At 42.8% G+C, this 23343-nt stretch overlaps 1 protein-coding gene across 2 annotated transcripts in view; it reads right to left on the bottom strand.

Moving 5' to 3' along the window:
- Positions 1 to 23343, bottom strand: part of pcca (propionyl-CoA carboxylase subunit alpha) — a 463897-nt gene that overhangs the window by 324805 nt on the left and 115749 nt on the right. The window lies entirely within an intron of this gene.

The raw sequence follows: 23343 nt of genomic DNA, 5'->3' as shown, positions 1-23343 counted from the left end.
CTCCAAATGTCCCTGCACAGCATCAGGTCAGCGACATACACAAATTAAGGCCAATGTCTAAAGAGTTCAATATCGTTTCACCTGAACCGGAAAATCTAGCGAATTATTTATCCAGACAGCCACTGACTCAAAAGTTTCACCCACTCCCATATCCGTTCTTTGCTAAGAGAAAAGAACTGAGGGAGCACAGAACATTATCCAATTTAATACTGTTGGCCTGCAACAGTATAATGTTTCCTTAGATAAACTTCCTGCCATGTGTGCAGCCCGAGTTACTATCATCATTTTTCAAAAATTCTCAAATGATGTCAAACTTAGTGTTATTTTAGATGTGCTTTGCTTTAAATACAGAGATTTCTGCTGCTCATAACAAATATGAAAATATAAATGTGTTTGTCCATTGATTGTAAACAAAGCAATTTATTCCATGTCACTTGAAATCTGATCAGTTTGTATGGATTTATATATTTTTGCTTGCACCTCTGAGGCCCACGATCAAATACAGTAAGAGTATAAAGTGCATTGAGTTTGCCTCATCCAGTTCCTATTGGGTAAAGCGTGTCATGCATGGAAGGTGGTGGTGTTGTTGAGTGCTGGTCGAGTCGCTGTTGACTCATGGTGATCCTGTGGATAGTATAATTGTCCAAGGGTTTCGGGTTTTCTTGGCAAGATATGGAAGTAGATGCCAGGTCTTCTGTGCAGATACTGCTGCTGCCCTGGCTGGGACCCAGCCGAATTCAAACTCAGAACCATCCACCTCAAAGTCCATTGCAGATGCCATGTTTATGCCATCACAGCATAAACATTTACCTTCAATAGCATACTGTAAGTAATTCAACAGCCAAATCAACTACAGTACACTCACAACTTTAAAGAAACTTCAAGTTTACAGTACCTTTCGCGACCTTGGATCACTCCAAAGAGCTTATCACCTAATAAACTGTACTGAAATGTAGAAACTGTTGAAAGTAGAAAATTTGCCAAGGAAATTATAGTTAGGTTTCTAAACACCAATGAGATAAAGTAGCAGCAAATAATCTGTTTTGTTTTAATGAAACAGAAATGTAAAGACATTTCAATATCTGACTGGTCTTTTTCATCAGTTTTGAAAATCTCTGTATTCAAAAAAATCTTCTTCATTATAACTGAGGATTGACAGCAAATGCTGGGTCTGCCTTAAGAGTCCCACACACAGTTTGTATTTGAAGCAGGATGACTTACGTGTAAATTCAACAGACATATGCTTAAATCCTGGGATAAAAGTTTGCTATAATCTTAGTTTGCACTAAAGAGAACTCTTTAGAAATTAGTATTGTTCTTCCTCTTAAATAAGGCAATGCAGAATTGTTTATCCCTGTTGCTTCTTCAATTTCCATGTCAATGCGGTACAATTATAACAACTAGGCCTAGTTAAATACTCTAAAAGCCTACATCTAAAACGTTAACAGCCTAAACTTAGATTTGAGATGTTAATAAAGGTGCAACGCGTAAAAAATGTTTTAGTTTTGTACAATTTTCCCATATTTCTCATAACTGTGTTCTTCATTTATTTATAGTAGAGTTTAAGATAAATACTTACGAATAGGAATGCCAGATTGGGAAGATTCCAAATTCAATAGAGAACATAATGTTTACCAAGTTCTCAAACTTAACATTTAAAGAATGTTTAGGAAAGAAAAGCTGGTGCCATGTTGACAATGTGTAAAAATTGGAAGTAAATGTAATAATATGCTTGGTATAGTGAAAGCAATGTTCCTTATTGTCTAGAACAGGGGTTCCCAACCTGGGGTCCATGGACCCCTCGATTAATGGTATGAGTCCACGGCATAAAAAATGTTGGGAACCCCTGGTCCAGAGAGACAGAAAGGACTGCAGGTGATGGAAATCTAGAGCAACTTACAAAGGAGCTGGAAAAACTCAGCAAGACAGACAGCATCTAGGAAGGGAAATGGACAGTAAATGTTTTGGGTCATCACCTTTGAGTATCAATCAATCAACCAGTGATCTGTCAGCAGTGCCCTTGAAGCCCTGCAGAAAAAGCTGGTGGTGCATCCTGTTGGACAGTTTCCCCAAGCAGTCTGTTAATACCTTATCACTAGAACCATGAAACTGACACCATAGCTTTGTTTGGCTGGTGGCATGAAGAACCCCCTCTATCATATTCTTTAAGCACAGCCAGAGTCTCAGTATTACCACACACTACCTACCCTCAAGATGGATATACAGTACTAGGGATGTACACAAAGCTCTGGAAAGGAATGCAGTGATCTTAGTCAAGTTACATCTGGTGCAGGGCTTTGTTCTACGGGCTGATCCTATAAAAACACCCTAAAACAAACATCAGCTACATCCAAGGAATATAGAGCTCAGGCTTAGAGTGTCAGAATATTTAGAATTCAGAGAAGTAACACTGTGCTGTCTTTACGACAGTTATTTAGTTTATAATATTTTCGCTTAGTAATTCATTCAATAGTATTTTCTAGTTAGAATTAGAAGTGTTTAAAGTATATTCATTGCATGTAAAATATATCGGCATGTGATGACGTCACATCCGGTTTCGCCGCGTCTTGTGGGAAAGTACCGGTTTGAAATTAGCGCGAGGGTGGGGGCTTACCACGAGGCTCACCTGAGCAGAAGTTGTTTTGCAGGCATGAGAAATCACAGTGAGAGCAACGCTGTAAGTTAATAGATAATCGATATATTGAACTAAGATGTTAATGCCGATCCTGTTAGAAGTAACGACGGTAGATAGTGTTTATGCTTTCGTTAGTTAAAGAGTCGCGGATAGTTTGCATGGAAGTGTATTTAAAGTAGTCAATGGAGCAGGTAAACTCTCCCTGTATACTGCACCTTAGTGTAATGTAGTTATAGTCACCTTTGCAAGTATTTACACTTGAAATGTGATATTAAGGAAGGAACAAATACTGTATCAATCTTGTATTGTTTTATCAACAGTTTTCACCATATGTTAATGTGAAGAGTGAACAGTAAATGGTTAATCTTACTGCGATCTGGTTCTTATTAACTGGTTTATCTCGACGTTAAATTCGACGTTATCAGTTACACGCGAAGGAGAACGTTACAAACACCATCACTCAAAAGGTGACGAATCTTAGGAACTCTCCCCCTGCAGGGATATGGAGATAGTCAATGACTCCATTCAAAATAGAGACTGATAGACTTCTGAATAATAAGGAAACCAAGGAAGATATTGATAGGGCAGGAAAATAGAACTAAGGTAGTTTAGCTATGATTTCAATGAATCGCAGAACAAGCTCCAGGGGCCAAGGGATCCAATCCTGCTCCTAACTTGATTTCTTCCTCTTTTCTTTGACTGCTTCTCACCCATACACTAAGGAATTGAAGGAGGGTTTCATGGTTCTCCAGTCTGCGTGATCCCATTTTAGTTTCTTGATTACACAAACAAAATGGTGGAAGAATTCAGTAGGCCTGGCAGCATCCATGGAAAAGAGCACAGTTGATTTTCGGGCTGAGACCCCTGTTCATCCGGAACAAGGTTGCAACTGTAGTCAACCAGCAGGAGGCAGTGGTCAGAGAGGAACATCAGCCATGGTCGGTGGATCAGAATCTAAGCGAATGGAAGTCTATCCAAAATTGGGCTTGTAAATGTCACAAGACAAACATAACCTCTGTTTGAAGATTATCAACTCAGTAAAAGATGCTTGAAATCTATTGGTCTTCCAAAGCAACATGTCCATGACTGGTGCACATTACCATAAAACATAAGAGCAGAATTAGTCCATTCAGCCCATCAAGTCTTCTCTGCTACAGTCCATGTTGCAGGATTATATTAAGGGATGCACTGCCAAAAAAGCCACCTGGGATAAACTACATTTGAGAGTTCTTAACCCATTGTGCAATCAGGGACTGTAGACAGAGTTTGAAAATAACTCAAACTATTTGTTTAAAGAATGCATGTAAACTAAAACTGATGTCAAGCTGATTTAGTCGAATGATGAGGTTTCTAGGAGAATGGAAACAGGAATGCATTATATTATGTATTTGTAAACTGTATATTCAAAATATTTTTGAAGTGAAAACATTAAATTCCTGCTCAAATGGAATGAGGAGAATAAAAGACACGAGAGACTACAGATGCTGGCATCTGAAGAGACAATCTGTTGGAGGAACTCAGTGGGTTGAATGAAGACCATCATTTTGGGAGGGAAGGAGATGAAGAATTGATGACAATTCAGGTGAAATTCCTGCATCAGAACCCAATGTTTTGGCACAAAATGTCAACAATTTCTTCACTCTGCACCACACCCCCTTCCCCTTACACATAAACAGATGGTGCTCAACTTGCCGATATCATCCAGCAGATTGTTTGTTGCTGAGGGAAAAGAAAATTGGTTAGCCATTTCTGCTGCTATCTTGCAGTGTCTAGTAAATGGTAATGCAGACGTTGGGTGTATCGTGACCATGATACTCTACGGTTGAACATACAAATGTAAACCTTTGGATTTATCTTGTACATCAATAATCTGTATTTTTAGGACATTCGCACTGACACACAGCCTGACTTCAGTCAATGGTTTCAGAAAATTGATCAAAGAAATATAGAAAGCACGAAAGACATGCATCCAGGTAGCGGCTTTAATGACATCAAGCAGTACAAATCTGCTTCACAGCCAATGAAGTGATTTGAAAGTGTAGTGCAGCAAGAATATTACTCTTTATCACAGGAGTAATTGTAATCTGGACTGAGAATCCTCAGGTAGAAATTGCCTTTAGTCACATGATAAATGTACAATCTAGCAGTAAGTGCACATTGCAGTGGTTCAGGAATCCATTGAATCCAATCAACATAAATTTTGGTGAGGGAATACAATGTGCAGCTGCTGTTATATTAGCTATCCTGTTTCCTTACTGAAGATAGGCTGGTGGGAAGGAGAGATAAAATGACAGAAGGCATGGTATTACAAAGCTAATAGTACAGGGAAAGAAAGAAAAGTTGGATCTGCACCAAGTTCATGAGATAAAGAGAATCATTACCAGCATCTGCCATCCAAGTGAAATGTGGTTCACAAAAGAACATTAGGAAATAGGCATAGGAGTTGGCCATTCAGCTCTTTGAACATGCTCTGCCAATCAATAAAATTATGGATGATCATCCAAATTCAGCAGATTATTCTAGTTTTCTCCCCTTATCTCTTGATATTGTCCTTTCAGGATCTTATACGTTTTAACAAGATTACCACTCTCCTTTTTGAACTCAAAAAAAAACCTAACTTCTATAACCAATGGTGGTAAAACAACCCTTTCAAGCCCATGAATTAACCTAGTGAATCTCTTCTTGACTGCCTCTGATGCTAGTACATCCTTTCTCAAATAAGGGACGTTGGATTAGAGACTAAGTTGTTACTTTTCTTATAGTTTAACATACTTTTGCTTGCTTATATTTTTTTATACAGTTGCCTGTTTGTGTGTAATTCTTCAACAAATTTTCAATCATTGTAGTACAGCTAGCTCTGTATTTTTCTAGCAATTTCTCTTCAGCCTGCGTCACATGACTAAACCTGACTGTCGCATAGATAGTTCCTTCGTAACGGAATGCCTCTTGTGCAAGACAACCTCGATTTCTTTGTTCTTTGTCTTTTCTTGCATTTTCTTACTTCCTTGTTCTATCTTTGTTCTCTTGTTTCACTCTGCCCCTACTTTAGAGAGAGTTGGTTATTGTCATTTCTTGTTATGAACACCAAATAAAACGACCGTAACCATAAGTTTTATGCCTCATTCTTGACTTCCGAATAAACACTGGATCATAACATCTCCAGATCCAGGAGGGACAAAATGTTGACAACAGTTCAGGTGTGGCCTCACCAACACCCAGAACAATTGTAACAAAACCTCTCCACTCAAACTCCAACCCTAACATGTGGTCAGACTTCTTGATTATTTGCTGCACCTGCCTGCTAACCTTTTGCATTTCATGCACAAGATTACCTAAATCCCTCTGTACTTAATTCATTTGTAACTACTGCCTATTTAAATTACAGCCTGTCTTTAATTCCTCTTACTGAAGTGCACGGCTTCACTCATTCACTCACACTTACTCGCATTAAACTGCATTTGCATAGTTTTCACCCATTCAGTCAATATCAGCATGCCCAGTTGCAGAGTCCAAATACCCTCATCTCAGCATGCTCTCCTGTTGACTTTCATGTATCGTACAAGCCTCCTCTGGGGTCATTTATATGGATAGTAAAGTTAGCGCTGGAAAGGCATGGCAACACTTTGCAGGCAGTAAACAAAACTAACAATCCTACTCAATATACTTGCTCAGAACTCAGAACTAAATATACTTGCTCAGAATAATCTGCAAACTGTAATTTCCCGCTGGGAACTATACACTTGGAGGGTTGGTACGACCTGGTGTTTTTGTGGTGTCCTGAAATATTCAGTACAGGCAGTCCCCGGGTTACGAACGAGTTCCATTCCTGAGTCTGTCTTTAAGTCAGATTTGTACGTAAGTCGGAACAAGTACATCCGGCATTATTTAGCGTCAGTTAGTCAAACGTTTGTCTTAGTATATAGTACATATTTTACGTTTCTATGCATATAAAACACTTAAGAGACGTATGCATTCCAATAATTAAACCACTACGTTGCTTAGTAATAATTGTAGCTTTCATCGGGCCAGGGCCTTTCACATGCTCCATTATTCTCACTTAGTAAACACAAAGTACACTGCAGATGCTGTGGTCAAATCAACACGTACAAACAAGCTGGATGAACACAGCAGGTCGGGCAGCATCCGTTGAAATGAGCAGCTTGTTTGTACGTGTTGATTATTCTCACTTTATCCTTTAAAATTGTTCCGATCGTTGACCAACTGTAGCCTAATGCTTTTCCAATGACCGATGACATTTCACCTCTTTCCAAACACTTTATTATTTCCACTTTATTTTCAATCACGATCACTTCCCATCAATAGAACAGAAACACTGGTCCGCTGGGTCCTAAGGACCATGGCACTGACATAGATTAAATGAGACAAGTGGGGGGCTGTGCTGGGTTTGGGTATTTGATCCTCCACAATATTCCGAATGGGAATTTAAACTGGAGGAGGCAGTGTTTTTTTTTACGAGGTCGAGTTGCGAGCTTGACATCAACCCGGCACAGATGGTATGGGAAGTCACTAGATCGACATCAACCCGGCACAGGAGCGGTCTATCACTGGATCGAACTCAGGAACCTCCGTTCTCGAGCACGGCGCTGATCTCACTGCGCCACCAGTCAACCAAAACGGGGGGGGGGGGGGGTCAGGGTGAATCTTGCTAAGAAAAATTTAAGCCAAATACAAAGTTACACACTCAACACAGTGTCAATGGCATCGACTTAAAATGGCAGATGGCGTTTTACAGTCAAGTCACTTTTTATTGTCATTTCGACCATAACTGCTGGTATAGTACACAGTAAAAATGAGACAATGATTTTTCAGACCACAGCACAGTACGAAAACTAGACTGAACTACATTAAAAACAAAACAGAAAAAAAACTACACTAGACTACAGACCTACCCAGGGCTGTATAAAGTGTATAAAACAGCACACATGAGGTTTAGGAAGCAAGGATCAGATGGGTCTATTGTGGAATATAGGGTAGCAAGAAAGGAGCTTAAGAAGCGGCTGAGAAGAGCAAAAAGGGGGCATGAGAAAGCATTGGTGAGTAAGGTAAAGGAAAACCCCAAGGCATTCTTCAATTATGTCAAGAACAAGAGGATGACAGGAGTGAAGGTAGGACCGATTAGAGATAAAAGTGGGAAGATGTGCCTGGAGGCTGTGGAAGTGAGCGAGGTCCTCAATGAATACTTTTCTTCGGTATTCACCACTGAGAGGGAAACAGATGATGGTGAGGACAATATGAGTGAGATTGATGTTCTGGAGCATGTTGATATTAAGGGAGAGGAGGTGCTGGAGTTGTTAAAATACATTAGGACAGATAAGTCCCCAGGGCCTGATGGAATATTCCCCAGGCTGCTCCACGAGGCGTGGGAAGAGATTGCTGAACCTCTGGCTAGGATCTTTATGTTCTCATTGTCCACGGGAATGGTACCGGAGGATTGGAAGGAGGCAAATATTGTCCCCTTGTTTAAAAAAGGTAGTAGGGATAGTCCAGGTAATTATAGAACAGTGAGCCTTACGTCTGTGGTGGGAAAGCTGTTGGAAAAGATTCTTAGAGATAGGATCTATGGGCATTTAGAGAATCATGGTCTGATCAGGGACAGTCAGCATGGCTTTGTGAAGGACAGATCATGCCTAACAAGCCTGATAGAGTTCTTTGAGGAGGTGACCAGGCATATAGATGAGGGTAGTGCAGTGGATGTGATCTACATGGATTTTAGTAAGGCATTTGACAAGGTTCCACACGGTAGGCTTATTCAGAAAGTCAAAAGGCATGGGATCCGGGGAAGTTTGGCCAGGTGGATTCAGAATTGGCTTGCCTGCAGAAGGCAGAGGGTCGTGGTGGAGGGACTACATTCAGATTGGAGGGTTGTGACTAGTGATGTCCCACAAGGATCTGTTCTGGGACCTCTACTTTCCGTGATTTTTATTAATGAACTGGATGTGGGCGTAGAAGGGTGGGTTGGCAAGTTTGCAGACGACACAAAGGTTGGTGGTGTTGTAGATAGTGTAGAGGATTGTCGAAGATTGCAGAGAGACATTGATAGGCTGCAGAAGTGGGTTGAGAAGTGGCAGGTGGAGTTCAACCCAGAGAAGTGTGAGGTGGTACACTTTGGAAGGACAAACTCCAAGGCAGAGTACAAAGTAAATGGCAGGATACTTGGTAGTGTGGAGGAGCAGAGGGATCTGGGGGTACAGATCTGGGTCTACAGATCCCTGAAAGTTGCCTCACAGGTAGATAGGGTAGTTAAGAAAGCTTATGGGGTGTTAGCTTTCATAAGTCGAGGGATAGAGTTTAAGAGACGCGATGTAATGATGCAGCTCTATAAAACTCTAGTTAGGCCACACTTGAGTACTGTGTCCAGTTCTGGTTGCCTCACTATAGAAAGGAAGCTTTGGAAAGGGTACAGAGGAGATTTACCAGGATGCTGCCTGGTTTAGAGAGTATGGATTATAATCAGAGATTAAGGGAGCTAGGGCTTTACTCTTTGGAGAGAAGGAGGATGAGAGGAGACATGATAGAGATGTACAAGATATTAAGAGTGCTATGTACCCCGTAACTGGGTCACTTACCAGCAAAGATAGAGAGGTCTGTTGAAGTCTGATGGTACTATTTTTAACAGTATTTATTGATAAAAATACACAAAAATAATATCAATGCAAACATACAGATAATATACATTGTCAATACTAAATATAAAAGCGCGGGTATAATAATAATCAATAAGAAATAGCTCTATTGTTGTCTAGGGGATAATGTATTGTCCGATGGAAATATAAAAGTCACTTTAGTTCATTCAAGCTGCAGGCTGCAGCCTTTAGGTGGAGTCAAGAGAGAGTGTTTAAACTTGCCCATTCCTTTTATGATGTCAATCCTTCGAGAGTCGGTGGGGACTGAGTGCTCCTTTGTGTTAGCTAAAGCCGTTCTTCTGTGGCAAGACCCACCAATTCCGAGGCAAATGGAAAAGGACGCACGTGGGCTTTTCCACCGGCTTTCGCTATTTCGCTGTTACAGGAGTTCTAGCGTTTCTTCTGGTGCGTCTGAGGGGGTGTTCCCCAGACCCTCTTTTATCCCCACTCACGGGGTCTCAGATGTCAATCAGGGTGGAGGGATGCCTCCTCTCAATCAGCCCACTTTTGGTCATTCTCTGAGGGCTTCGAATAAATAGCACCGTACTCAATACACAATTCTGTCTCCAAGAGACAACGGCCGTTTCCCGTAGCTTTGTATCGCTGAGGGCCAAGACATTCCAACCGTCTTTCTCTCATTTCCTGGGTCTCCTGACCTGAATTAATAGCGATCTTGCGATTCTCAAACAGGAGGGGGCGCAGGCGTAACAAGAGGAATAGACAGAGTGGACAGCCAGCGCCTCTTCCCCAGAGCACCACTGCTCAGTACAAGAGGACATGGCTTTAAGGTATGGGGAGGGAAGTTCAAGGGGGATATTAGAGGAAGGTTTTTCACTCAGAGAGTGGTTGGTGCGTGGAATGCACTGCCTGAGTCAGTGGTGGAGGCAGGTACACTAGTGAAGTTTAAGAGACTACAGGTATATAGAGGAAATTAAGGTGGGGGGTTATATGGAAGGCAAGGTTTGAGGGTCGGCACAACATTGTGGGCCGAAGGACCTGTAATATGCTGTACTATTCTATGATTCTATGAAAACTGTGCAGACATTACAATAAATAATAAACAAGACAAAAGGCACAGTAGAGGGCAGTAAGGTGTCAGTCCAGGCTCTGGGTATTGAGGAGTCTGATAGCTTGGGGGAAGAACCTGTCACATAGTCTGGTTGTGAGAGACAGAATGCTTCAGTGCCTTTTCCCAGACTGCAGGAGGGAGAAGAGTTTCTATGAGGGGTGCGTGGGGTCCTTCATAATGCTGTTTGCTTTGCGGATGCAGCGTGTACTGTAAATGTCCGTAATGGTGGGAAGAGAAACCCCGATGATCTTCTCAGCTGACCTCACTATCCACTGCAGGGTCCTGCGATCTGAAATGGTGCAATTTCCAAACCAGGCAGTGATGCAGGCAGGATGCTCTCAAAACAACCTCTGTAGAATGTGATGAGGATAGTGGGTGGGAGATGGACTTCCCTCGGCCTTCGCAGAAAGTAGAGACGCTGCTGGGCTTTCTTTGCTATGGAGCCGGTGATGAGGGACCAGGTAAGATTCTGCGCCAGGTGAACACCAAGAAATGTGGTGCTCTTAATGATCTTGTTATGAAGGTACCCCAGCTCTGAGGGGCCGAAGGGGCGGGAGCAGCCCCCTCCTTCCGGAGAATCGCAAGATCGCTATTCATTCGGGTCTGGGAAGTGAGAGACAATGCAAAGGTTTTGGCCATTGTTCTTAGAGACACCTGTGTGAATTGCAACTCTCTGCTACCTGACAGCTACCATGGATATGGACACCCTCGGGCAATGTGGGGGTGGAGATTGCATCACCCTACTTTGATGGACATCTACAACTCTGCAAGTAAAGATAAAAGGGGACTGCAGGAGGCGGTACCCCCAGAGCAAAGCACCCGAAGGAGACGCTCACTCAGTGCTCCCATGGCTGGAAGCCACTCAACGCCACGTGCTCTCCTAAATCCTTTGCCTGGGGAGCGGGTGGCTGAGAATACTGAGAAGGACTTCGAACTAACAACGGGGAAACAACGCTCCCCTGATTTAACAGAGTGGCTTCCTAAAGACCCGGGCAAGTTTTCCGTTTTTTTACCGATCCCTCTAAAACACGTGAAACCCAGCGATTCCCCGAAAGGCTAAAGTCTGCAGGCTTCTGAGTGACTTTTATATTTCCAACGGACAATATATTATCCCCTAGACAACAGTCAAGATTACTTCTTAATGATGAACATTACTATACCCGCGTTTTAGATTGAGTATTGACGACGTGCATTATCTGAATTTTTGTATTAACCTTACTTTTGTGCCCCTTTATAAATAAAAACGTTTGAAAATAGTGACATCAGACTTCAACGGACCTCTCTATCTTTGCTGTTAAGTTATCCAGGTATGGGATACGTAACAACTTGGGGTTCTCGTCTCGAGATTTGACACCAAATTGGAAGGCCAGAGAATCGGGCTTGTAAGTCAAAAACTTGAATCTGGTTACGTGGGTAGCCAGACGGGAAACCAGCAAAGATGGACGTGGGTGAATTTATGGAAAACCCGACTGTGGGGGCGCTAGAGGCGACCACCAAATCAGACTTGTTAAATTTAGCGAAGGGGTTGAACCTCGCAGAAGTGAGGTCGTCCATGAAAAAGCGGGAGGTACGAAGGGCCATAACTCAGTATTATGTTGGGAAGAACGTGTTTGAAGATGAGGTATTGGAAGATATCCCTGAAAAAGTACCATCAAGTGGGACGGTTCAGTTAGAGGTGGAGAAATTAAGGTTGGAATGTGAAATTAAGTTAAAAGAGCTGGAAGCGGCTGAGAGAGAGAAAGAAAGGGTTGAGAGAGAGAGAGAAAGGCAGAGACAGCATGAAATTCACCTAAAGAAGCTAGAAGCAGACGAGAAAGAGAGGGAAAGGGCCGAGAAAGAGAGGGAACGGGCCGAGAAAGAGAGGGAATGGGCCGAGAAAGAGAAACAGAGGCAACATGACCGGGAAATTGAGAAGATGAGGAACGACCGAAGAGATCAAGGGTTAGACCAAGCGGAGCGGTTTAATGTTAGTAGGGAGTTGAGATTGGTGCCCCCGTTGGAGGAGACAGATGTCGATAGTTATTTCTTGCTATTTGAAAAGGTGGCAGTAAATCAGAAGTGGCCAAAAGAGCAGTGGGTGGCGTTGTTACAAAGTGTGTTAAAGGGGAAGGCCCAACGAGGATATGCGGCGTTGTCCCTGGAGGAGGGAGGAGCGGAGAATTATGATGAGGTAAAGAATGCCATTCTCCGGACTTACGAATTGGTACCTGAAGCCTATAGACAAAAGTTTAGAAATTTAAGGAAAGGGTGGAATCAAATGTATACCGAGCTAGCCCATGAGAAGGGGGTGCTCTTGGACCATTGGTGCACTGCGGAAAGGGTGGACGAGGATTATGGGCGTCTCAGGGAGTTACTTTTGATCGAGGAATTTAAAAGTTGTGTTCCGGAGGAGATCCGGATGTATTTGAATGAGAAGCCGGATAAGTCCATGTCAGAGTTTGCTAGGTTTGCGGAAGAATATGTCCTAACCCACAAGACAAAGACTTCCTCGAATAAAGGTCCACAGAGAGACTGTGGGAACGATCGAGAAAGTCCGATGAGGGAGGCAGAGGTCCCACCGGGAGCTAGCGGTAAGGTTGAGGGGTAAAGGCAAGATGGCCAGAGGGTTCCAGGTTTGACCTGTTTTAATTGTGGAAAGGAGGGGCACATTGCATCTCGATGCTTTGCTCCGAGAAAGGAGATAGGAAGAGGGAAATCCGCAGTCCCTATCGGGTGTGCCGTGGTAATCAGCAAATCGACCAGAGAGCCGAGGGTAGACAGAGTACGAGAAAGCTCTGAGAGTTGTCTGTCACACGGAACCGTGTCTGTGACGGAGGGAGACACACCAGTTCCCATACGAATCTGGAGGGATATGGGAGCTGAACTGTCTCTGGTCAGCCGTAAGGTACTAGAATTTGGTCGGAAAATGGGCATGGTAAAGGTGGAAGGAATAAATAAAAGGATAGAAATGGTGCCCTTATATAAGGTCATTCTGGATTGTGAGCTGGTGTATGGATCAGTTGAAATAGGGGTGCCCTCAGAATTCCCGAGAGCTGACGTGGACATCCTGCTGGGAAACGACTTAGCAGGGGGTAAGGTTTGGTCAGCCATGCTGCCGACCTGGCGACCGGAGAGTGTGGTGGCCCCGCCCCTGGCGCCCAAGGACCATCTCGCCGGCGCGGTCACTCGCAGCATGTCGAGAGAAACAGCTGAGAACGAGAGCAGTTTAAATCTGGCCAGTTTTGATTTGGCCGAGACGTCTTTGCTGACCCTGTGTCCCGAGGGTTTAGAGGGTGGTAAGACGAAGAGTAGTAAAGTGAAAGGGCGTAAGGGAGAGGAGATAGATCTGCCCTTAGCAAAGAGAAAGGTCCTAAAGGTAGGAAATAAAGATGAGAAACAGATAAAGCTGTTAAAAGGTCCAGAGTTGGACATGAATGATCTGTCTGGTTTGGCAGAATTGTTTGAAGAACTTGAGAGTTCTGAAGGTGTTCCTAATAATGAGGTGAGGGCAGTCCTAGATGGAAAGGATACCCTTGCCTCAAAGGAGTCTGCTGAAAAGGCCAAGGAGGTTGTTTCAGCTCGCAGGGTTGCGCCTTCCCCGGGTGGGAGCTGCCCAGAGAGTAACTGGGAGGATCAGGGGGAGTTAGAATTTGAAAAAGGTACGGGTGTTGAAATCCTGGAAGAGTCCCGTTTGAGTGTGTCTGAGATGGGGATGCACGTGGTGCTGAACCTGGTAGCGGAGCTCAGAAGAAGTCTGAGGTATCTGATTCAGTGGAACGGGGCGGCCGTCCTTGTGGATCAGACAGACTTGGTTCAGTGGGAAAAGGGTTAACCTTGGTAACTGGGGAAAGTGTGAGTTCCCCGGTGTTTGTACTCGAAGGAGTGTTCAAAGTTAACGCAGAATTTAAGAATGGGGGGATGAGGATTGTTATTGAAGGAAACGGAAAGTCTGTAGTTTCCAAATCGAAGGAAGAAATCTTAAACCTGGCAGATCGCTCACAGAGTGAGCTGGGGAATAGCGGGGGGCCCCCACTCTATTGTTATGCCAGGATGGGGTGTGAAGAGGCCGCCTTCGACATGCTACTTGAGCGAAGAGTTCGAATCAAACACCAACAGCCTGAAGGGGACTGATAAAAGGGCCAGCCACCTGGGTAAAATTGGGTGAAAAGGGTCTAAGTTTGGGGCATGGTGTTGCAAAAATAACCCCGATGAACGAGGCTGGCGGGAGTTCACCACGAAAAATTACTCAAGTTCCCCACGGGGGGGGGGGCTCGCCGAAAAAGAGGCGATGGTTAATGGAGATGCCATTGTTAAACAGCCAAGCAGGTTGAACGGGTTTGCGCCAAAGCCTGTGAATAATAAAGACAGCCCCTTTGGAGACCTGCCGGTTACGTAAAACGACTGAAACGATCAGTGTTCGCATAAACTTTTGTAAATGTACCTAAGCTAAGGTCACACCTCCTTAGTTTTGTTGCCGTAAAAAAATAATAAATAGATGGTTATTGAATTGAAATCTGATGCTACAAGACTTTAGTACGGTACGCGATGTTAAGATATTAAAGAAAGGGGCACTGTAATCGTTAACTATTTAGATACTGACTTGAATGTATAACGGTAGTATTCTGTGACGAGAAAAAGCTTGGGTATTGTGTTAGATTAAAAATCCTGTAAGACACTGTACAACTCTGTTTTTAACCGCTGGTAAAAAAACGCTGTTTTTAGAGGGGAGGTGTTATGAAGGTACCCCAGCTCTGAGGGGCCGAAGGGGCGGGAGCAGCCCCCTCCTTCCGGAGAATCGCAAGATCGCTATTCATTTGGGTCTGGGAAGTGAGAGACAATGCAAAGGTTTTGGCCATTGTTCTTAGAGACACCTGTGTGAATTGCAACTCTCTGCTACCTGACAGCTACCATGGATATGGACACCCTTGGGCAATGTAGGGGTGGAGATTGCATCACCCTACTTTGATGGACATCTACAACTCTGCAAGTAAAGATAAAAGGGGACTGCAGGAGGCGGTACCCCCAGAGCAACGCACCCGAAGGAGACGCTCACTCAGTGCTCCCATGGCTGGAAGCCACTCAATGCCACGTGCTCTCCTAAATCCTTTGCCTGGGGAGCGGGTGGCTGAGAATACTGAGAAGGACTTCGAACTAACAACGGGGAAACAACGCTCCCCTGATTTAACAGAGTGGCTTCCTAAAGACCCGGGCAAGTTTTCCGTTTTTTTACCGATCCCTCTAAAACACATGAAACCCAGCGATTCCCCGAAAGGCTAAAGTCTGCAGGCTTCTGAGTGACTTTTATATTTCCAACGGACAATATATTATCCCCTAGACAACAGTCAAGATTACTTCTTAATGATGAACATTACTATACCCGCGTTTTAGATTGAGTATTGACGACGTGCATTATCTGAATGTTTGTATTAACCTTACTTTTGTGCCCCTTTATAAATAAAAACGTTTGAAAATAGTGACATCAGACTTCAACGGACCTCTCTATCTTTGCTGGTAAGTTATCCAGTTACAGGATACGTAACAATCTCTACTGAGGAGCCATCGATGTTCAGCAGTGAGTGGTCGCTCTGTGTTCTCCTGAAGTCAACAACCATCTCTTACGTTTTGTTCACATTCAGAGACAGGTTGTTGGCTCTGCACCAGTCTGTTAGCCATTGCACCTCCTCTCTGTATGCTGACTTGTCGTTCTTGCTGATGAGACCCACCACAGTCGTGTCATCGGTGAACTTGATGATGTGGTTCGAGATGTGTGTTGCAGCACAGTCATGGGTCAGCCTCCTTCTTTGGTTCATAAATACAAGTTGTCCGTAAGTTGGACGTTCATAACTCAGGGTCTACCAGTAAACAGCCTTTTTTATCTTTTTTAAACTTAACACTACTTACGCAATTTAATTAATATATATTTAGTGTAATTCACAGTTTTTTCCTCTGTTATTATGTATTGTATTGTCCTGCTGCCACAAAGACAACAAATTTCACAACAGATGCCATTGATATTACGCCTGATTCTGGTCCTCCAGCTAATGCATGGCAATCATTGCTGGAGCATACTTAGGGCCAGACTGAAACTCCGTACAGGGTTGCAGCAGTGGGGCCCGGGCTCAAGAGCAAATAACGAACAAATGTTTGGCCGATTTAAGTGCCAAGCTAGATTTTTTAAATTAAGGCATCGAGACTGAGGACAAACCGGTGTTCAGCTCACAGTCCTCAACCCTGAAATGACCCTGCAGCTATTGGCACCCAGCTCAGCGCTGAACCTGGCTCCACGGCTGTGAGCTTCAGCCATTGGGCTCCTGGACCAGCCGTAGTGCTGAACTGGAAAACATGGCTGTAGACATACTCTCGGGGATTCTGCAAATCCTTTTCCGTGGATTGTTTGCTTGCCTTTGTTTTGTTGTTTCCACAATTTGCCCCTTCTTTTTCGCACACTGGATACGTTACTGTGGGGTTTTTCATGAATTTATTGTGTCTCGTTTTGTTGCTGCCTACAAAAAGATGAACTACAAGGTTGTACATGCTATACATACTTTGATAATAAATGTACTTTGAACTTTGAAGAACCAATCCTCAGAGCACTCTACGTATTAAACCTTTGCATTCAGAAATAAAGAATGTTTTCTCCGAGGTAACCAGAAGCCTGAAGTCCCATACCACCTGGTTCAAGAACAGCAACTACCTTCAACCATTCGGTTCTTGAGCTAATCTGCAAAACCCTAATCACTACGGTTTAGCAACACTTCAACCATTTTGATCATTTTGCACTAAAATGGACTAAACTGTTTTGTTTTAATTGCGTTTTTCTTGTAAAAATGATGTATAAAGTGTTTAAGTATAATTAATTTTTTGTGAGTGTTATTTATATGATATAATGTACCTGTGATGTTGGTTCCATTAAGATTTTCACTATACCTGTGCATATACGTACTTCCATGTGACAATATACTCAAGTTTTTTAACTTTGACAACCAGTTTTCAATCCACATCAACACACTTCATCCTACACCGTGCTCATATTTTGTGCACCAGACACCAACAATCCCATACTAACATTCAACAGTCTATCTTAGCTTAGTTCCTCCTCAATGCATTCACTATTTTCTTTATTTAAATTCAAGACCTTTATCTCAGAATCACAAAGGACTGCATCTGCCATCAGCCCATACTCCCGATACCACATCAGGGATAAGGTTCCCCTTTTTCTTACCTACCACCTGTGAGACTCCATATCCAGCACATCATTAACTTCCTGCATCTACAATAGGATACAACCACCAAGTGCATCTTTTCCTCCCCCTTCCCCACTTTCCACAAGGACTCCCATGTCCACTCATCCCTCCCCAATGATCTTCCTCCTGGCTCTTATCCCTGCGCAATGAGCGCTACACCTGCCCCTCCCTACACCATCTCCCTTACCACCATTCACAGCCTCGAAAACTCCTTCTGCAGAGGCAACACTTCATTCGCGAGTTTGTCAGGGTCATCTATTATATCTGGTGCTCCTGATGAAGACCTGGACTATGTGGATAGGATTAACGGCATACACTTAAGTAGTTATCATCTAAAGTCCAGTAGTGTAGGGGTTAGTGTGATGCTATTACAGCTCAGGCTGTCAGAGTTCGGAGTTCAATTCCAGTGCCATCTGTAAGTAGTCTCTATACACCCACCCCATGGAATGCAAAGGTTTCCCCCAGGTGCTCCAGTTTCCTCCCGGACCAGGTAGGCTAATTCATTATTGTAAATTGTGCCGTGATTAAGTTAGGATTAAATTGGGGTTGACTAGTGTTAAGTACTCATGACACATGACAGTGGTACCCTTGTCACGTGACTGGGGTTGAAGCTATACTGGACTTGAGGTAATGGTCTTGTGATGGCGGAGTGATGTCATTTTCCCGCCAGAAGAGATCATGTGACAGATTTTTTTTAATATACAGGGTATAAAAGGAAGACCCCACCCTGTGAGGGGGGGGGGGGCAGTTCGTGGCTGGATTTGCCATGTTGACTTCATATCACTGCGTGATTTAATGTGATGACGCAGTTTAGTTGAAGGATGAAGTTTTTATTTAATGCCTAAAGTTTAAAAGGTCATTGCCAGCAGTTTCTTTACAATACTGCTCGTTGAGAATCAGTGGAGAGTGAAGATCAGAGTTCAGGAATTAAAGATCAAGGAGAATCGATTTTCGACGGTGAAACGGGTTCGACTTTTGTTTAATCTTTATTCGGAAGGAATTCATTGACTGTTCTCATGTTAATCTCTGCGGGATAGCAGAAGATTGAGGACAGTGTGATAAAAGAAAGGTCAGTGCCTTTAAGCCGTTTCGTTTCGTAAAGTCTTCGTGGGAAAAGTTCGACATCAGGGATCGAAGCAAAACGACGTGAAAGAGAATTTAAATCGTCTTAAAAAGTCTCTCCCTTAAATGGACTGTGAGCATTTCTGAACTTTTGGCAATACTACTTTTAAGAACTGTTTGAGCTGCATCGCTTTAAGAACTGTTTAAGCTGCCGCACAGCAGCTGATTTCCGGTTACGTTAGTGTTCGTTTACTTTTTGGGGGGGGGGGGTTGTTTTCAGTGTTTAATAAACATGTTACTTGTTATATAAACCCTTGCCTAACTCATGTATTTATTGTTGCCTGAATACGTAATACGTAGGGTTGTTGGGGCGGCACAGCTCAAGAGGCAGGAAGGGCCACACCATGCTGTATCACTGGATAGATAGATCAATCGATCAATAGATAAAGGGCAACATACAAAATGCTGGAGGACCTCAGCAGGTCAGGCAGCATCTATGGAGGGAAATAGACAGTCAAAGAAAGGTTTTGACATGAAATTAGATTGTCCATTTCCCACCATAAATGCTGCCTCACCTGCTGAGCTGCTCCAGCATGTTGTGTATTGTTCCAGACTCCGAGCATCTGCAGAATCTCTTGTATCTAATCAGAAAAACTGGGACATCTGGACAGTTGCAGTTTGATAGCCTGCTGATATTGAAAAGCCTAACAAGTGTTACAGGATTCAAAAAGATTAGGAAAAAAGGAAAGATTTTCATGGATACAGCACATTTCATGACCTCAGGCACTCACCAAGAGTTTCAAATCTCACAAAGTGCTCTTGAAGAATCATTATTTAGAGTTGGGAAACACAATTTGCTCAGAACAAGGCTCCCACAAATAACAGTAGGATATATGATCAGATAATTTACTCTTGTGATAGTAGTTTGTGAGTTTAGTCTTGGCAAGATCACTGGGGAGAAAGTCCTTGCCCTTCATTGAATTATGCACAGAATCTGTTATATCCACCCATAAAGGCAGACATCGTGTTGGTTTAATGCTTCATTTGAAAGGTAGCATCTTTGATGCTGCTTTGCTCTTTCTGCCTGGGCTTTGTCCTCAATTCTCCAGAACAAACAAGCTTCTGATACTTCTGATGTTGCTTCATCTGATGACAGACAACAACAGGAAAAAAAACTGTAAGAAAATCGTAACTATTTCACTTCAAAATGCCTTTAACATCATTTCAATTCTGCAAAACTAAAGGGAACACTGGAAATTAGTTCAGCAGCTGACTACATGGGAATAATACAATGAGGCAGAACCTCTCGTCATGCTACTGGGTTCAGGTCAGCTTGAAGTTAATTAAAGTGTGCACTCATCACACTGCTCCTGCATACTCCTGATAACCAGCTATGTATGTCATAGGAAACAAAGGCCTGGAAGCAGATCACCCTTAGGATAAACATTGTTAATCAAAAGAAAAGGCAAGGTCATCTCCATGCAATTCTCAATGATCACATTCAATATCGTGATTACAATGACAACAATTAACTTGAACACTTCAATATCCTACAACCTGAACCTGAAGATGGGTGGGGAGGGATATTAGCTGGATACCAGAGAAACTGTCTGCTCTTCTTGGGTATAGTACAGTACTGTATACATAATCCTTATGCTTAGCCAAGAAGGTAAACAAAGATGAGATGCAAAGTCAAGACCTTAAGACATTACCTTCAACAACAGTGATGCACTGAGTAAACCACCTGCAATTTTTGTGCACAAGTTACAGTTACAGTGCATGTTGTGTGAAGGAACACATCAATATAGTAAGTTAATGCAATTGTTAGGTTTCCCAGTAGCTCACTGAAATTATTCTGAAGGCTGCTGAACTACAGCAAGATTCAGTCTTGACAACTAATTCCTGCAATTTTGAACTAGAAATTTTGTTTATGCAAAGATATTCATAGGAATCAGTAGGATTTCAGGTGCCGACTAGAGCAGATAACACTAACAAAATTTTACCTGTTATGAATTTGGAGAAGAAAGGAGGGAAGAAAAATTACTAAAAGAAAACTACATGCTCGACCTTCACATTTAAACTTGAGAATTATGTTGCTTTATTTTTCTCAAAAATAATTTTATTCATAAAATATGTAACAATCAGAATGTCATTAATTTTACTCACAGTATCCAACATTTCAATACATGCACTTATAACGTCCACTAGTGTTTCATCCCCATCAATGCATCAATTTGACAGGATGTTACACAAGGTCAGTCCACAGTCCCCAATGATCGGACTCTAAACTGCAATCTCTCCTCAAAAAACATTTGTGAAGGTTGCCCCAAGCTTAAGTGTGCTGTTCAGACACATTCCTGCACATTGGAATGTGTTAGTTGGCAGCATTGGCTTGCATAAGTCAACAGCAGATGCCATTTCATTCACTCTTTACTCAATCCTGGAACATCAAGATGCTCTTCATTGATTGCAGCTCGGCATTCAGTACTATCATCCCTTCAAAACTAATCAATAAGCTCCAAGTCCTAGGCCTCAATACCTCCTTGTGCAACTAGATCCTTAATTTCCTCACTTGCAAATGCTAGTCAGTTCGGATTTGCAACAACATCTCTTCCACAATCTCCACCAGCACTGTTGCACCACAAGGCTGGGTGCTGAACCTTCTGCCCTACTCATTTTACACGTATAACTGTGTGGCTAAACACAACTCCAATGCCAAATTTAAATCTGCTGATGACACCACTGTTGTTGGCTGACTCAAAGGTGTTGATGAATATAGGAGGGAGACTTAAAATCTGGTTGAGGTGCCACAACAATTTCTCACTCAATGTCAGCAAGACCAAGGAGCTGATTACTGACTTCAGGAGGAGGAAACCAGAGGTCCATGAGCCAGTCCTCGCTATTAGAATTAGAATTTTATTTCTCACAGCCATCTCACTACATGAAGGAGTAAAAATCTCTATGTTGTGTCTCCGTTACTATGTACAAGCAATAAGGAAGGGAAATGAGGGAGGATATTGCCCAAACACTAAAACTGTATACATAATTGCTTTGTATACATGTACACAAGTGCCTCTTTCACCTCAGAAGGTTGAAGTAGTTTGGTATGGGTCCCCAAATCCCAAGAACTTTCTATAGGGACACAATTGAGAATATCCTGACTGGCTGCATCACTGCCTGGTATGGGAACTGTATTTCCCTCAATTGCAGGACTCTGCAGAGAGTGGTGCAAACAGCCCAGTGCATCTGTAGATGTGAACTTCCCACTATTCAGGACATTTACAAAGACAGGTGTGTAAAAAGGGCCCAAAGGACCCAAGTCACCCCAACCACAAAATGTTCCAGCTGCTACCATCCAGGAAACAGTACTGCAGCATAAAAGACAGGACAAACAGGGTCCAGGACAGCTTCTTCCACCAGGCCATCAGACTGCTTAATTCATGCTGACACAACTGTATTTCTATGTTATATTGACTATCCTATTGTACATACTATTTATTATAAATTACTATAAATTGCAATTATACATATAGAAGATGTAACATAAAGATTTTTGCTCCTCGTGTATATGAAGGATATACGTAATAAAGTTAATTCAATTCAGATACAACGTATAGTCAGATACGCAATCAGATCAATGAATATTGATAAGTCTGATGGCTTAGTGAAAGAAGCTCTCCTGGAGCCTGTTGGTCCTGGTTTTAATGCTGTGGTACCATTTGCCAGACGGAAGCAGCTGAAACAGTTTATGGTTGAGGTGGCTGGACTCCCTGGTGGAGAGGGTCATCAACTTCAAATTCTTCAGTTATCATTTCAGAGAATTTGATCTGGGTCCAGCATGCAAGTGCCATTATGGAGAAAGTACAGCAGCACCTCTACTTTCTTAGAAGTTTGTGAAGATTTGGTATGACACCTAAAACTCTGACAAGCTTCTATGGGTATGTAGTGGATAGAATGTGGCTGCATCACGGCCTAGCATGGAAATACCAATGCCCTTGTATGGAAAAACCTACAAAAAGTCATGGACCCAGCCCAGTCCATCACAGGTAAAGCCCTCTCCACCACTGAGCATATCCGCATGGAGTGCAGTTGCAGGAAAGCAGCATCCATCATCAAGGGCCTCCACCATCCAGGCCACACTCTCTTCTCAGTACTGCCATAAAGGTTCCTGAACCAAAGGTGGTAACTACACTCAACTTCACTTATCCCATCACTGAAACGTTCCACAACCTATGGACACACTTTAAAGGACTCTTCATGCACTTTGGAGGAACGCTGTTTCACTTGGTTGTATATATTTTCAATCAGAGGACAATAAACTTTAACTTACAAACCCTAACTCATACATCTATGGACTGTGGGAGGAAACCCACATGATCATAAGGAGAGCTCCTTATAGACAGAGGAGGGAAATTAACCCCAATCTCATGATTGGTGCTGTAAGATAAGATACCAGTTTCAGGAGTGATTTGTGTTCAAAAAAATCCAAATCTAGTTTTGTGTAGCTGTGAGCTTCCTGAATTTATTGATTCCCGAACAACCACATTTTTTCTGGAAGTAGCTGAACACAGAATTCAATATTCAGGTTTGACTACTGGACAGTGTTAATTCCTGTATTATTGAATTTTAAACCTTGTTTATGAGAGAATATTGAGCATGATTTCAGACTCACAGATGAATGGTGCCAGCTAGAGCACATAACACTAACCT

The sequence above is a fragment of the Hypanus sabinus genome, chromosome 5, assembly GCF_030144855.1.
Source record: "Hypanus sabinus isolate sHypSab1 chromosome 5, sHypSab1.hap1, whole genome shotgun sequence".
NCBI classification, from domain to species: Eukaryota; Metazoa; Chordata; class Chondrichthyes; order Myliobatiformes; family Dasyatidae; genus Hypanus; species Hypanus sabinus.
The sequence above is the reverse complement of the archived record's forward strand: the minus strand, read 5'-3'. Positions and strand labels throughout refer to the sequence as shown.